The following is a 16,242-nucleotide window of genomic DNA, read 5'->3' as shown; positions in this document are numbered from 1 at the left end:
TCCACCAAAATGTCTCCTTCCCTCTGAAACACTCTGACACACACGGTGGACGTCACAACCAAGAGGGCTGTTTTGGGGTCCAGCGGTGTGACTCGGGTGCTGGCCCCATGATGTCACCCTGCTCTGACCTCCACCTTCAGATCACATTCTTCTCCTCCACCTCTGCAGTCGCTGATCCCTCTGTGGCTCTCACACTATCATATCAGAGGATAGGGAATTGAAATCTCACACTATTTACAGCGGTGACGACGCGGCATTTTCTTAGTGAAGACACTACTGTGACACCGAATAATATCATTCTCCTGACCTCCATCTCCCCCATGACTATTTCTCTCTTCGTAAAATTCCTTTTCTTCGTCTTTTTTCTCAGGATTTAGCGTCAAATGCCGGCAATCAACAAGCTGATTGAGATGCAAAAATATTGACGAGGCTGTTTACATTGACCATTTATGGTAGAAAGTGGGCGTGTTGAGGGCGTCATATGAGCGGCTTAACATTCCAGGTAGACCTGTGATCTATAAAAGGAAAGTGCGTGCCGATGTGCGTACGCACTGTTTTAAAGATCCGAATATTTTTTTGGCGCACGCCATTTTCTGCTTATTGGCTGCACTTATATTTTCAGTAGGAATCCTACGCAAGGTTTTATAAATGAGGACTCTGGTCATGGTGCGTGTTACATGTTTCTGGGTTTTCCTGGTGCATTTGCACCCAACACAAGGTAATTCAGTTTTTACAAACTTTTATGGATTTAAAAGTCGTCATATTTACCTTATAATGAAACAAAGTAAATGCAGGACAGTTAGATTCAGGCAGACAGTCAGAATGGGGTTTTTTTCTGATCCGGTATAATCATAAAAATTAATAATTAATCCAACAGCAGAATTTTGTGGCGTTGCCTTTAATACCTGTAACTTTTGTACATATTTGTTCAAACTTTTGGAACTGTTCTTTTTTTAGACGTACAAATGATTCATATCATCTCTGAAGTTTCTGCTGTCACCTGTTTTATAGTTTGGGAGTTTCCCAGCATCCAACATGTGGCTGCAGGATTCGTTCATTTTTGTTTTGAATGGCACTTTTTTTTTTTAAGATCAAGTAATTATTGTTCAGAAATTCATGTAGCAAAAGTTCCTCTCATGAATTTGTTTATTATCGCCACTATATTTTTTCATGATTAATCCCTTTTAGAGGGTTTATCCTTTAACTTAAATATATTCACACTCACCAACCACTATATCATGTAGAGCTTTCTAATTCTCCTCTTTTCAAGTGGACTCGCCTTTTACCTTCTGAACTTCCTTAATCTTGATTCTTCCTGCCATATGTTCAACAAAGTGCATAAATCTGCCGAGAGCCCGTTGAGATAACTGGATTTCCCCATGAAGTCATGAAGCTGTAACAGTGTCTCTATTGACTATTACCATTATACATACTTGATTTGTGAAAACTAAACTGTGGTTGAAAGTCAGTAAAAGAAAATACTGTGTCACGCAGAGTGTGACTTTGTCCTGTGATGGGATGGTTAGAGAAACTAAGTAAGTTTGTCAATATTGGAATTAATAACATAACAACATGCTTGAAATTGTACGTAATCTGCATCTCCTGTTTTACAGCCCAGTCCAGTGTTCCTCCTGTGTTCGTGCAGAAAGGCAGAGATGTGCTGCTGGATGTCAACAACGTGCCTGACAAGTTTATTCTGCTTGTATGGAAATTTGAGAGAAAAGATTCAATTTTAGTATCCTTTACACCTGGTAACAAACCAACAATCAGACCAGCTTACACTGGAAGGATTGATCACCCTGAGGAAAATAAATACTCTGTGATACTGAAGAACCTACAAGAGACAGACAGTGGAGTTTATACTGCACGACTGACAGTGGAGAAACAACGTACATTAGTCCAACACAACATCACAGTTCAAGGTAAGTTTCCTTACATTTCAAACTCTTCAGAATACCTACTTGCACATTTCTAAAACTTCTCACACTCTGTCCTTCCAGATGTTGTGTCTCCCGTCGTGCTGAAGGTGAACTCTGTATCAAACAGCTCACCCTCCTGTAACGTCACTTTGACCTGCAGCGCGGCGGACTCTCACATCAGCAGCACTTTTAGATGTGTCAATCAAAAATGTGATCAGGATAGAGGAACTCAATCAAAGATCACAAACTCCAGTGCTGCTCTGGAAGTCCACCTGATGAATGTTACAGTGATCTGTAAACACAGTAACCAGGTCAGCTCGACTGAGAACATGATGGATATTAAACATCTCTGCGCCCAGAACACCGGTAGGTCTGGAAAAAGATGAATTCACATTAAAAAAAATCAAACAATATCTATGAACTGACTGAACATAATGCTATCTATCCACAAAGAGGAATTGACTGTTTTATTGGTTCCTCTTTTGTTGAATTGAAGTGTCACACACACTTCTACCTGTTCTACTTTTTCGCAGGTTCACACAGCAGCAGCATTTCCTTCTGCTTGGTGAAGATAGTCGTGCTCTCAGTTGGTCTCTTCCTCATGGTGTCTGCTCTCATCGGCGTGCATCTCTTTGACAAACTTAAAAAACAAAAATAAGCATGTTTCTTTGCTGTTCAGTTGTGCTTCCAGGTAACACTGCTGGTGTGGAAGAACCTGGGTTACATTCCGAGGAAAATTATGAATGAATGAAATGACTTTAACATAAATTTAGCTTTGCAAATTCTATTATTGATCATTCCTGAATGTAATGTCAAAGTGTTGACTGAATAGATATTGTGTGTGCTGTGGCTCCGGTATTTGTTTGTTTTTCTTCGTCTGAACGTTTAGTGTTCATGAAAACGCTCATCCAGTTTTGTGAAACAAGTTTGTTTTTGTAAATATTCCTTGAAAAAGTGGAAACCTCCAATAAAATCATACATGCACCTCATACGTTTTCCTGGAATTCTATGTGGCATTGATTGATTGTTTGTTTTTTTATTGTGAAATGTCTTTTTAAATGTTGACAGCGCACTCTGAGCTTCTTGCACATTTTCTTCCAGTGTGGTTTTCATACTACAAATGGCTAATAAACTGAAAATGAAACTTTTGATGTGCGGATACGACAATCGAAAAAATACTTAGTGAACAAATAAAGAAAAAAGAAAAAAACACTTTATTTCCATGTTGAATAATAGCACGAATGAGTTGAAGCAGGAAAAACTGATGATTTTTTCCAACTGTGACAGTGGAAATAAAAACTTCATGAACATTTTAAAAGGAAAATTGCAGTGTGAGAAGTACTAGAATGTTCTATAATAACATAAGATGCAGGATTGCAGCAAATCTACAGCAAAGCTGAGGAGCCAAATCAATAAAAATTACTGATCCTGTTAAAATTACTTGACGTTTTCTTCATTTATTGTACTGTATTGCCCGTGGATTCTTTATGTGTAACAGCCAAGGGGGGCTGAAAAGGTGTATGTAGAATGAATAAAGTGGGACACAAAATGTCTTCAATAATGACTGTATTTTTCAAATTCAAGCAAAAAATTCAAACAGTTCCTCCTGTGTTCGTGCAGAAAGGCAAAGATGTGCTGCTGGATGTCAACGACATGCCTGACAATTGTCATCACTTTATGTGGAGATTTGATACAAAAGAGCTGATTTTAGTACACTTTTCAGCTGGAAACAAACCAAGAATTACACAAGATTACATTGGAAGGATGGATTTCGATGAGAAAAATAAATACTCTGTGTTACTGAAGAACCTACAGTGGAGGTTATACTGCAACGACTGTTAATGAAGGACAGACAACACATATTAGCCAAGCCCAACATCATAGTTCAAGGTAAGTTTCCTTACTTTTCAAACTCTTCAGAATACCCACTTGCACATTTCTAAAACTTCTCACACTCTGTCCTTCCAGATGTTGTGTCTCCCGTCGTGCTGAAGGTGAACTCTATATGAAACAGCTCACACTCCTGTAACGTCACTTTGACCTGCAGCGCGTGCTAAACGACTCGTAAAGGGGTCATATCATACAGCCTTTCAACACTTTCACATGGGTCTTTGTGGTCCAGAAATGGAATCAAAGTTTCTTGCCCCAAATTCAGCTTTTCCTTGATTTTCCTGCATTTGAATGTTGGATCATATGAGCTGCATTCCAAATCTGCTGTGTCTGTGTGAGCTGGACTGGCTCCGCCCTCGCATGCCGCGGCATGGCTCAGTTGGTAGAGCAGTCATCTCCCAATTGGATTGGTTGCAGGTTCGATTCCAATCTCTGCCTGTCTACATGCCGAGGTGGCCTTGGGCAAGGCACTGAACAGCATACTGGCTGTGTGTATGCCGTGTGAAAGAGAGTGGTTAGTAGTTGGCGGGGCCGATGGCGCAGATTGGCAGCCTTGGTTCTTTCAGTCTAACCCGAGATTATGTTGGAACCATTAGAAAGTGAATTTTGCATAATATGACCCCTTTAAGATGAATCATAATGATAATTATAATAATAATAATAAATAACTAATACTAATAGTGGTGGGCTGGAGGGCGGTGTGATTGTTACGGGCAGTTGGGGTTGGTGGTGTGGGTGGGTGTGTGTATGTGTGTTCATGCACATGTTTCTATTTTATTCTATTCTATTTTTTTCTATTTTATGTGAAGCATTTTCTGTGTATGAAAAGTGCTCTACAAATAAATAAAGTTTGATTTGATTGTTACTGATGAGTCTTTGCTATCTATTATATGAGGTTGTTTGTAGGGAGCTACACAACCATGAGGCTACGTCACCTCCACTGAATGTTGAATCAGCTGCAATAAACTACATTTCAGCAATTTAGAATGCCGAGTCGTATTTCGGCAATTGAATTGGTGAAAATAACTCCAAAGTGATATAAAAGTCGTGTAACGCATTACATTGCAGAGACAGTAATATTGTAATGTAAAAATATAGTAATGCTATACATTAGATTTTAGAAGTAACTTGGCCAACACTGGCAACTGAGTTTATGTTATTTATTACCTTCACCAAGGACAGTTTGGTGAAGGTTATGTTTTAGGACGTGTGTAATTATTTATTGGTTTCATGCATTTTACCAACTTTTCGCAAAAACTATTGACCGGAATTGAATGAAATTTTCATGGATGGTTTGTCTTTATCCAAGGATGGTTCCATTGAATGGTGAGAGCGATTGGGTCAAAGGTCAAGGTCACATAAAAGTTAAAAAATAACTTATTTTCATCATAACGCGGTCAGTTTGAACTCGATTGGTCAAACCAACATCAAAATGTTCAGTTTTCAATTCCCTATCCTCTGATATGATGAAGTGACGTCATTACCCTGCAGTTGGGGGTCAAATATCAGGGGGGGTCAAATGGAAATTGTAAAATGTGTATACATGTTGGCGAAGGTATGCGCTCTGCTGAGTGCCCGTTCTAGTTTATTTTTTTACTTTGCTTTGCTCAGTCATGTTTGTGAGCTGTTGTTTGAATTTTTTGCTTGAATTTGAAAAATACAGTCATTATTGAAGACATTTTGTGTCCCACTTTATTCATTCTACATACACCTTTTCAGCCCCCCCTTGGCTGTTACACATACAGAATCCACGGGCAATACAATACAATAAATGAAGAAAACGTCAAGTAATTTTAACAGGATCAATCATTTTTTATTGATTTGGCTCCTCAGCTTTGCTGTAGATTTGCTGCAATCCTGCATTTTATGTTATTATAGAACATTCTAATACTTCTCTCACTGCAATTTACCTTTTAAAACGTTCATGAAGTTTTTATTTCCACTGTCACAGTTGGAAAAAATCATCAGTTTTTCCTGCTTCAACTCATTCATGCTATTATTCAACATGGAAATAAATGTGTTTATATATTTTTCTTTATGTGTTCACTAAGTATTTTTTCTATTGTAATACCACACATCTAAAGTTTCATTTTCAGTTTATTAGCCATTTGTAGTATGAAAACCACATTGGAAGAAAATGTGCAAGAAGCTCAGAGTGCGCTGTCAACATTTAAAAAGACATTTCACAATAAAAAACAAACAATCAATCAATGCCACATAAAATTCCAGGAAAACGTATGAGGTGCATGTATGATTTTTTTGGAGGTTTCCACTTTTTCAAGGAATTTTTACAAAAACAAACTTGTTGTTTCACAAAACTGGATGAGCGTTTTCATGAACACTAAACGTTCAGACGAAGAAAAACAAACAAATACCGGAGCCACAGCACACACAATATCTATTCAGTCAACACTTTGACATTACATTCAGGAATGATCAATAATAGAATTTGCAAAGCTAAATTTATGTTAAAGTCATTTCATTCATTCATAATTTTCCTCGGAATGTAACCCAGGTTCTTCCACTCCAGCAGTGTTGACCTGGAAGCACAACTGAACAGCAAAGAAACATGCTTATTTTTGTTTTTTAAGTTTGTCAAAGAGATGCACGCCGATGAGAGCAGACACCATGAGGAAGAGACCAACTGAGAACACGACTATCTTCACCAAGCAGAAGGAAATGCTGCTGCTGTGTGAACCTGCAAAAAAGTGGAACGAAAAAGGAACCAATAAACAGTCAATTCCTATTTGTGGATAGATAGCATCATGTTCAGTCAGTTCATAGATATTGTTTTATTTTTTTAATGTGAATTCATCTTTTTCCAGACCTACCGGTGTCCTGGGGGCAGAGATGTTTAATATCCATCATGTCCTCAGTCGAGCTGACCTGGTTACTGTGTTTACAGATCACTGTAACATCCATCAGGTGGACTTCCAGAGCAGCACTGGAGTTTGTGATCTTTGATTGAGTTCCTCCATCCTGATCACATTTTTGATTGACACATCTAAAAGTGCTGTTGATGTGAGAGTCCGCCGCGCTGCAGGTCAAAGTGACGTTACAGGAGGGTGAGCTGTTTGATACAGAGTTCACCTTCAGCACGACGGGAGACACAACGTCTGGAAGGACAGAGTGTGAGAAGTTTTAGAAATGTGCAAGTAGGTATTCTGAAGAGTTTGAAATGTAAGGAAACTTACCTTGAACTGTGATGTTGTGTTGGACTAATGTACGTTGTTTCTCCTCTGTTAACACTTGTGCAGTATAAACTCCACTGTCTGTCTCTTGTAGGTTCTTCAGTATCACAGAGTATTTATTTTCCTCAGGGTGATCAATCCTTCCAGTATAATCTGTACTGATTGTTGGTTTGTTACCAGGTGTAAAGGATAATAAAATTGAATCTTTTCTCTCAAATTTCCATACAAGCAGAATAAACTTGTCAGGCACGTTGTTGACATCCAGCAGCACATCTCTGCCTTTCTGCACGAACACAGGAGGAACGCTGGACTGGGCTGTAAAACAGGGGATGCAGATTACGTACAATTTTAAGCATTTTGTTATGTTATTAATTCCAATAATGACAAACTTACTTAGTTTCTCTAACCATCCCATCACAGGACAAAGTCACACTCAGTGTGACACAGTATTTTCTTTTACTGACTTTCAACCACAGTTTAGTTTTCACAAATCAAGTATGTATAATGGTAATAGTCAATAGAGACACTGTTACAGCTTCATGACTTCATGGGGAAATCCAGTTATCTCAACGGGCTCTCGGCAGATTTATGCACTTTGTTGAACATATGGCAGGAAGAATCAAGATTAAGGAAGTTCAGAAGGCAAAAGGCGAGTCCACTTGAAAAGAGGAGAATTAGAAAGCTCTACATGATATAGTGGTTGGTGAGTGTGAATATATTTAAGTTAAAGGATAAAACCTCTAAAAGGGATTAATCATGAAAAAATATAGTGGCGATAATAAATCAATTCATGAGGGGAACTTTTGCTACATGAATTTCTGAACCATTGTTATTTGATCTTTAAAAAAGAAATAGTGTTAAATCAAATAAATGAACAAATCCTGCATGCTTGCCACATGTAGAATGACATATTCCCAAATATGTACAAAGGTTGCATATTAAAGGAACCACCACAAAATTCTGCTGTCGGATTAATTATTCATTTTTATGATTATATCGCAGCTTTGAACAAGATCAGAAGAAACATTCTGACATTTTCTAACTGTCCTGCATTCACTTTGTTTCATTATAAGGTAAAGAGGACGAATTTTAAATTCCATAAAAGTTTGTAAAAACTGAATTACCTTGTGTTGGGTACAAATGCACCAGAAAAACCCAGAAACATGTAACACGTGCCATGAACAGATGTCTTTTACAACACATTTCCTCTTTTTTGTGTGTGAGAGAGAGAGAATACGGAAGGAGAGAGAGGCAGACAGAGACTCTCTCCCTCCTCCCCAACGTACAGTAGCTATGTTATTGATGACTATAATTATCAATGAAATATTTCATTAATATTACCAGTTGTCCCCTACTCCACGCAAAACTCCGTGAAAATAGTCCTGATCGTTTGTGTCGCGTTCGTGCTGGAAAAACCTGCCGTCTGTGTTGCGTTTCCCGCCTTCCGGCATGTTAACGAGCTGCGGGGCTCATACGGTAGCGACGTCACATGCTTTTTCAGCATTTTTAATTTGAAGGATTGGATTTCAAAGTATCTTTGTGGCCGTGTAAAGACATAGTAGTGCCCCGATTTTGGAACGGGACAACGCCGCCTCGTTGCTCACCGCTTTGAGTGATGCGTTCAGGTGCGTCACGTAAGTGCGCCTTCCGACATGTTAACGAGCTGCGGGGCTGAAACAGTAGCGATGCTACATGATGAACATGATTAAGATATGACTGATACAGTCATTAGCGAGCTGGAACGTGAATGCACAGCACACGGCGGTGCCGAAGCTTCGGGCGGGTGGGGCGGCGTCATGTGCGCAAAGACCGTTCTTCATGAGAAACAAAGCCACATGATACTATACTAAATATATATGGACATATTCTAGATCAAGGGTCAGCAACCGGTGGCTCCGGAGCCGCATGCGGCTCTTTCGTCCCTCTGCCGCGGCTCCTTGAGCCTCGGTCCCACTGCAGTACATCCCGGAGCGGGGTAGTACGGTGCGGTAAGGCAAAGCGCACCTAGACCCAACTGTGTTGCGCGGTCCGACTACAGAGAGTGAGGTCAAATGTAGGCGGGGTTGTGAACGAGGCAGGGATGAAATGTCAGTACGCAACAATAGTGGTGCGAAGAATGTGGAAGTTGTTGTGTTCGGTGGTAAACGGGTCTAAATGGCTCTTTGACTGTTGAAGGTAGCCGACCCCTGTTGTAGTGAGTGCGTCAGAAATTCAATAGGAATAATGATTAGTAAAAGGTGGAAAACAGCAGAAGAAAAATACAAATACAGCAGGAAATCAAGAGGCAGGGACAGAAAACAGAGAGAGAGCAAGAGAGGCAGTGTGCTGTAGTGATTACTGTCTCCTCTCTCATTGAGAAATAATGTCTGGAATAACCTTCAGCACTGCACTCACGACTCCAGAGTGGACCCCCTCCTCCTCCTCCTCCTTCTTCTTCACCAACATTTCCATTTTATCCTCTTGTTCACATTTGGAGCGGCCGTTGTGTGGATTATGGCCCCTCTCATGCTTGGCACCGCACTCAGGGCTCAAGATATATTATCATATTAGTGGAGAATGGTGTAATGCATCTGAAGACATTTGTCCTTCGCACACCCTCTGTCCCGCTGCAGATGATGTCACACTCTTTGTGTCTGGCGGCAGAACTTGTCAAGCTGCTTCCAATGGCTTTTCTGCTTGAGCTTGTCGCCACCCTGTGGCCGGCGGAGGACCAGCAGGCAATGATGGAAGAGGAGGGGGAAGTAAATTAGGATGGAGGCAATTATTTATTACCGAACCAGCGGATAATGTGACTCGTAATGGATGTCCTTGGTGTGACTGTACTGATGTGGTCTGCTGGGTCATGGATAGCGTGAGAGAGACAGACACTTGATATGACTAGATTGCAAATTAGGTCTTGACCGACTGGTTTTTCAATGACAGTTCTTGATTTATTAAATTTTTTTTGTTGTTGTTTCATCTGTATCCATGATCGTTTTGTATAGATTTATGTTTGTGTAATCAAAACACAGCAAATTTTTTTTTTAAATCAAAAGCTCATTTGAAGGCTCCACTTAATAACATTTCCCAAAAGCAGTAGGTAAAATAAAAATGTATGTATTTGAAAGAAGAAAAACCGAAAACCATAGCGAATATAAAATTCTATTCAGCCACTTTATCTAAGCTGAGGCCCATCGTAGCCAACTCAGTGTGAAAAGGAGGAGACACCCTCTATCAAGGTTACCACAGAGACACAATCACTCATGTTAATGCACAGTCACCAATTAACCCAACAAGCATGTCTTTGAACTGTGAGTATGTGGAGGAATATTATGCAGTAACAGGGAGAACATGCAGACTCCTCACAGGAGTTGGAAGTATCACAAATGTTTGAAAAATGTCTCTTATCCATCCATCTTCAACCCCACGTCATTAATCGTAGGATTGCACTGACGATCCCAGAGCAAAAAGCAAAAAACACACCGTCCATCACAGGACACACACACACACACACACACACACACACACACACACACCCACTCATTGTTGCAAGTGCGTGTGTGTGAATCAGTGAATATGATTAAAAGTGTAAAGCACTATATAACTGAAATCAATTTACCATTCAAACACAGCTTTTTACCTAATGTGGAAATCTTTGGACTGTGGAAGTATACCAAAACATTAAAACACTCACAAAAGGAACACAAACAACCCCAAAAATGTCTCCAAACTGTGAATCAAACATTTGTACCCATGACTGTGAGGCGAGAAAGCGAAACCACTGCAGCACTGTGCAGAACAAGAACACTCAATCAAAACTCAAACTGTGCAAATAAGAACCAGAGTCATATAGAAGTCTTTCAAATAATCATGAAATGTAATTCAAAGTTTGGCAGGAAGAAACAGTTTCTCTGTGGACTTATAATGGATCTCTGGAGAAGTAAATATTAATGTCATCTCAGAGCGGTTTAACACATTCTGGAATTTCATATAAAAAGCCTCAGTCAGAATTAATCCTTTAAAATGTGTTAACAAAATAAATACAAAAGGAATACAAAAAAAGTCTTAAGCATACAACTATGATTGCATGGACCTATTTAAAAAAAAAACCATTTATTTCCATCTGTTTCCAAAAGAAATGGCCTCAAAATGATTTCAGCCTATCAGAGGCCCACCTTCAGGCCTTTAACCTGCAAGCTTATGCCGGGCATTAGCGGTGCGTATTACAAAACAAATCTTTAATTGAATTAGCAGAAAGAGGCTGATCCGCAGTAAGCCCGGAGCTCAGGGCGGCCCCGGAGCTTTGGGCTTCGGGCTGTTGACCGCTGCGCCCGCTCCGTAATTCAGCCTTGATGTAATCACGTTCATATTGTAGTTGTGTCAAAAGTGTTCCGCCTTTTCACCCATTAAGCACCGAATCCGCCGTTTTGTCGCTCTGCTGTTAATTATTAACAAGTGGATGAAGGTGCGCGATGAATGCAAAGAGCGCGGAGATAAAACTCAGGTAATTTCATTTCATTCTGATGACCTTGTTAAACTTTTATGTGGGCTGTGATGCTACCATCTACATAATGCAGAGGGCCATCACAAATATATTACTTTGATACTGTTTTCCACAGAGGATCCCTATTAAAGATTAACCCTGAATTTTCCCCCATTTTTTTTAAGCGCCCATGCTAATAGTGTTTTGTGTCGCAGCATAAGGGTCTCTGGTTCAATTCCCTGTTTGGGGATCTTACAGGGTAAGGTTTGTATGTTTCCAAGGACTCTGGCTTCCCCCATCCCTCTGTCTTCTTTACCACTTAGTCCTGTTGAGGGTCGCAGGAGGAAACCAGAGTACCCGAAGGAAACCTACGCATGCACGGGGAGAACATGCAAACTCCACACTGAAAGGCCCCGCCATTATTATAACCCAGAGCTTCCTGCACTAATTAATGCATTAACATGGCTTCCACCCACAGTCCCCAAAAAAACATGAATTTGAATCAGTGATACATCCTGCTTTCTGCTCTCAGCTGAAATCATCTCCAGCACAGTGCATCGCTTGACTAACGTCAGTTCTCCACCTTATTATCCTAAAAAAAACTTATTTTTTTAAAAAGCCAACAAATAGATATTCATACACACTTCGCTTGTTTTGCATGTTTGGAAAGGAGTCATCTTGTGGGATTTGCAGGTATCCCATCTCCTTTGTCTTTAAATCTATTCTTAAAATTTATTAGGAAAACAAATCAAATGTAGATCTTGTTCTGACCTTTGTTTAAACCACAACATCTGCTTGTGAGAGTATAAGCAAAATATTGACTGGTACGGATGTTAGGCGCGGGTTGATTGGCTGCAGGAACCGTCAATCGTGGCGATAGCGTAGCGATAGCATAGCGATAGCGTTGCGGACCTTTGCTAACACGAAATATAAAAAAAAAACAACAATCGAGGAGCCATCTACAAACATCCACGCTGCAGAGCAACACACCCCGGAGATTTAAAATGAAATACAGGGTCATAAATCACACGGGGGTTTCAGTTCATACTCGTCCCGTCAACGACAAATTGCTAGCAGCTAGGCTAACTTTAGGCTAACCGCAAAATTTAGCAGAGGTGGGTTTGCGATAAATTTCCTGTGGCGATGACTACACAGGAGCACAATCAAAATCTCCCGTTTTGCCGGTGCGCCCCCTTGTGGGCGATTCTGGGCTGAACAAATGGCCCAAACGATAAAAGAAACTCTGCCATCTTCAAACTGCAGATTTTCAGGCAAGTTTTTACTGAGATCCAACACCAATATACGTGTTTTAACAAGGAAAAATGTGATTTCCGGGTGATGACTCAGTTAAAAAATTATGTATTTTGGCGACTTTGGGAGCTGCAGATCGAGGCAAAATATTTCTGATTCCTGTTTATCAATAAAGCCTCATAAACGATATTTATGTCTTGATGCACGTACAAAACTCAAATTTATAACCTATGATTTTGAAGGATGATTATGCCCTTCAGCGCACTGTTAAAACATTACAACCACTATATTTTTATGCCAAATACTACATTTGTGCTGCGGCCCGTGACTGATCTAACAGTATTATGCTGAACGTGTTATGGCATAAGAGTGTGACGGGGGAAAAAAGTTAAAAAAAAAAGAGAGAAGTAAGCGGAAATATCAGATGATTAAAATATCAAATCTGACATGAATATATTAAAGGATAACAGTGTGGCTCCCCGGCTGATCTTCATTCTGATGTACATATTTTATCAGCAATTTATAATGCAAATGCATTCAGAGTATGATCCGAGCTGCATTCTCTTTGCATTTGAAGATGGATTAATTTGAGTCACGGTCTAAAAATTCCCAGCTGATTTGTGAAAATTGTTGGCAGATTATTCTCCCTCTGAATTAATGCAGTTACAGCCTCTTTTTTCCACTGCTTCTGAAGACACAGAGATGCATCTGATTAGGATATTTAGTGACCCGCATGTCATTGAGTTGCTCGGGTTTATATTCTGACTTTGATCGCTGCCTTGTTGCGGTCAGATCTTTTTTAAATGTACATCTACTATTAAAATCTTTTTTAAAAACACACACACACGTAGCATCCGTGAATACAAAAACAACAGATCTGAATGAGCCATTGCCGACTGCCAAGAAAAATACAGACACTGTTGTTTCTTCTGGAAAGCATCTTGCTGGATTTCCTACCTGGGAAGAAGCAAGGAGAGATTTGTTCTTGGTCTTCGGGGGTTTGGGGTCTGCGGATTGTGGATCGGGGAAGATTAGGAGTGACTTGCATGTCATCAACTTGCAGACGACGCATCAAAGCCACGTCTGCCCTTGTTTGTTTGGCAGATTTTGGCTTGATGTCACATTGTCCACGGCAAATGGAGCAAAAGGATTCACAGCGAGCTTCTCAAGGAAAGACACCGTTTCCACTGGAACCACTGTCAGATGTTGTGATGAGCAAAGTGTTCGGGGCAGGCAAACAGGCCCAAAGTGCTTTTCTTTTATAAATCATAGTTTCAACTAAACACAATTAAAAATATTACAATAGAAATCCATTTATCCATGGTCTATGTGATGATACACGTCAGATACTTCTGTCTGAGTGGCCAAAACTGATTTCAGGCCATTTATGGCAAAAGTATATCAGACATCATTTTAATATCGAAAAAGGTTGCACTAAAACATGTGGGGCAATGTCTCTGCTGTTACCAGGACAACAGCTATAGCCCTGATACTGTGAGGATCTAAAGCAGAGGTGTCAAACTGATTTTATGTCAGGAGCCACATAACAGCCCAATTTTATCTCGAGTGAGACAGACTGGTAAAATAGCATCATAATAACCTTTAAATTGGAACTTTAAAGTTTTTCTTTATTGTGGCACAGAGTATATGTGATGAAAATGTCAACATTTTCACAAAACCAAAAGATTACTACAATTCCAACATAAACAAATGTTTTTCTATGCAAAATACAGAGAAATGTCCCAAAAAACCTCTCTGGCTGTTGCATTGTTGCATGTTTTCATAAGCTCATCCTGACGGCATGGCTTTGAGGCTGATGCTAGTTTGCTATCTTTCATGGCCGCGTCACTGATATCTCAGCTCGGGTCTCCTACTACTCTCTGCTAAATTTGGGTTTTCTCTGAAATTTTTACAATTTGCTCGGTGGTTTGGCCAGAGTGGAGCCTCTTGTAGGCCGGTTTTGGCCCACGAGCCTCATGTTTACCACCTCTGATCTAAAGGAAGACGACCAAAGCCATTTACAGAAACAAACACACGTTGTGTGCACATGTTCGCGGCTGAAACATGAAGACTGAATTAAACCCTCTGCAAGGGTTAAAAACCAAACTAATGGGGTCAGACACGTTCAACGCAGGCGTACAAACTGGAAACTGACAAGACGGAGGACGTCCATTATATACACGCACTGGGAGGGGGAAGGTAACGAGGCACACCCGAGACAATGAAGGATGAGTGAGAACAGAGGACACGAGCGAGGGGTCAACCTGAAACAAGAGGGGAGTTATGAAGGAGCGCAGCCAGCCACAAGATCAAACATGCGCCTACACAAGCATGACAACGTCAGCGTGAGAATGAGAAACGTTTAGTCAGATGCAAACTTTCTGTTATGGTGGATAACGGAAAAGTCACTCTTAAAAAGAACTAAGTAGTGATACTTCAGTGAAGTTCTACTTCCTCCTTTTGAGCATCAACTTTGTATTTCTTTTCTTTTCTTTTGGTGTCTTGTGTTTTGTTGATATGCTACTCAAATAAATTAGATCAGAAAAATTTTAAAAAGACGATAAAGTCAGATCAATATTAATTAAATGGCAAAATGTGACATTCATATTTGAAATAAGTAGGCTCTTTGTTAATTTTTTTATATTTTTATTTGAGAAGCATAATCAATAAAACCCAATTTGCAAAATAAAATAAAAGAAAACAGATACAAAGTAGATACTCAAAAGAAGTCGGTAGAAGTTCACTGAACTTGTGACAATCCTACCCCTCACCATTGATGATACAGTGTAGTGCAGTTTGAAATATATACATGTTCATGTTCTTCATGAGGCACAAAGATCTACTGCCTTTTTTTTTATTGTTTTAATTGTTTCTTTAGTACTTTGAGATTGTTTAAATGTGAAGTGAGTTACAAATAAAATGTATTATTATATTATTATCATTATTATTATTGCCTTTGGTAGGATGAGTTTAAGTGCTTTGAACAGTGTGGCTGATGAGTCATTAATAAATAACCAGATAGTGACTTAGTTAGTCTCGGGTTAAACAAAGTGGTTGTACTCGGACAGATCAACATTTTTACTCATTTTACCAGATCGTTTCAGTTCAGGAGCCTCTTACAACCCAGTCTGAACCAGTACAATGATGCTATGTAACCTATGAATGCAAACACTGCCATCGTTTTGCATTTTGACTTCTGTTCCTTTTGAAACAACTAACTACCCAACCAGCAGTTTGGTCCTGAAAGAGTCCCCCAGCTAAATGTTTTGCACCCACGGTCTTCACTCTGATGGTGGAGCTGACGGAAACCATTTTTGTTGAGCAACTTCCTGTCTTTACTGCGGCTGTAAACTGCTGCGGGTGGGAGAGTTCCGTGCTTCTAAGCAACCACACTGTGAACTGCCTCAGACTCATGCTTGTGGTCATATCATATATTAGTCACACATACGTGTTCCTACACCATACATTCTTGCCAAAACAACAGGTTCTTTATGTCATGATCTTGATATGTCAAACTTAAACAGATTGT

General features: G+C 39.8%; 2 long non-coding RNA genes across 2 annotated transcripts; one reads left to right on the top strand and one right to left on the bottom strand.

Annotated features, from left to right (window-relative positions):
• Positions 1 to 517: 517 nt before the first annotated feature.
• LOC308120873 lies at positions 518 to 3,472 on the top strand. Its single transcript, XR_013936050.1, has 4 exons — positions 518 to 718; positions 1,614 to 1,922; positions 2,001 to 2,285; positions 2,453 to 3,472. It is a non-coding gene; the product is annotated as an uncharacterized lncRNA (long non-coding RNA).
• A 2,575-nt stretch (positions 3,473 to 6,047) lies between these two features.
• On the bottom strand, positions 6,048 to 8,427 carry LOC308125126. The gene is made up of 4 exons (XR_013936358.1): positions 8,125 to 8,427; positions 7,004 to 7,315; positions 6,641 to 6,925; positions 6,048 to 6,507 (listed from the first exon to the last, which is right to left on the bottom strand). It is a non-coding gene; the product is annotated as an uncharacterized lncRNA (long non-coding RNA).
• Positions 8,428 to 16,242: the final 7,815 nt, after the last annotated feature.

The sequence above is a fragment of the Lipophrys pholis genome (assembly GCF_963383615.2).
Source record: "Lipophrys pholis genome assembly, chromosome: 1".
Taxonomy (NCBI): domain Eukaryota; kingdom Metazoa; phylum Chordata; class Actinopteri; order Blenniiformes; family Blenniidae; genus Lipophrys; species Lipophrys pholis.
This window is presented reverse-complemented; position numbering and strand designations above follow the sequence as displayed.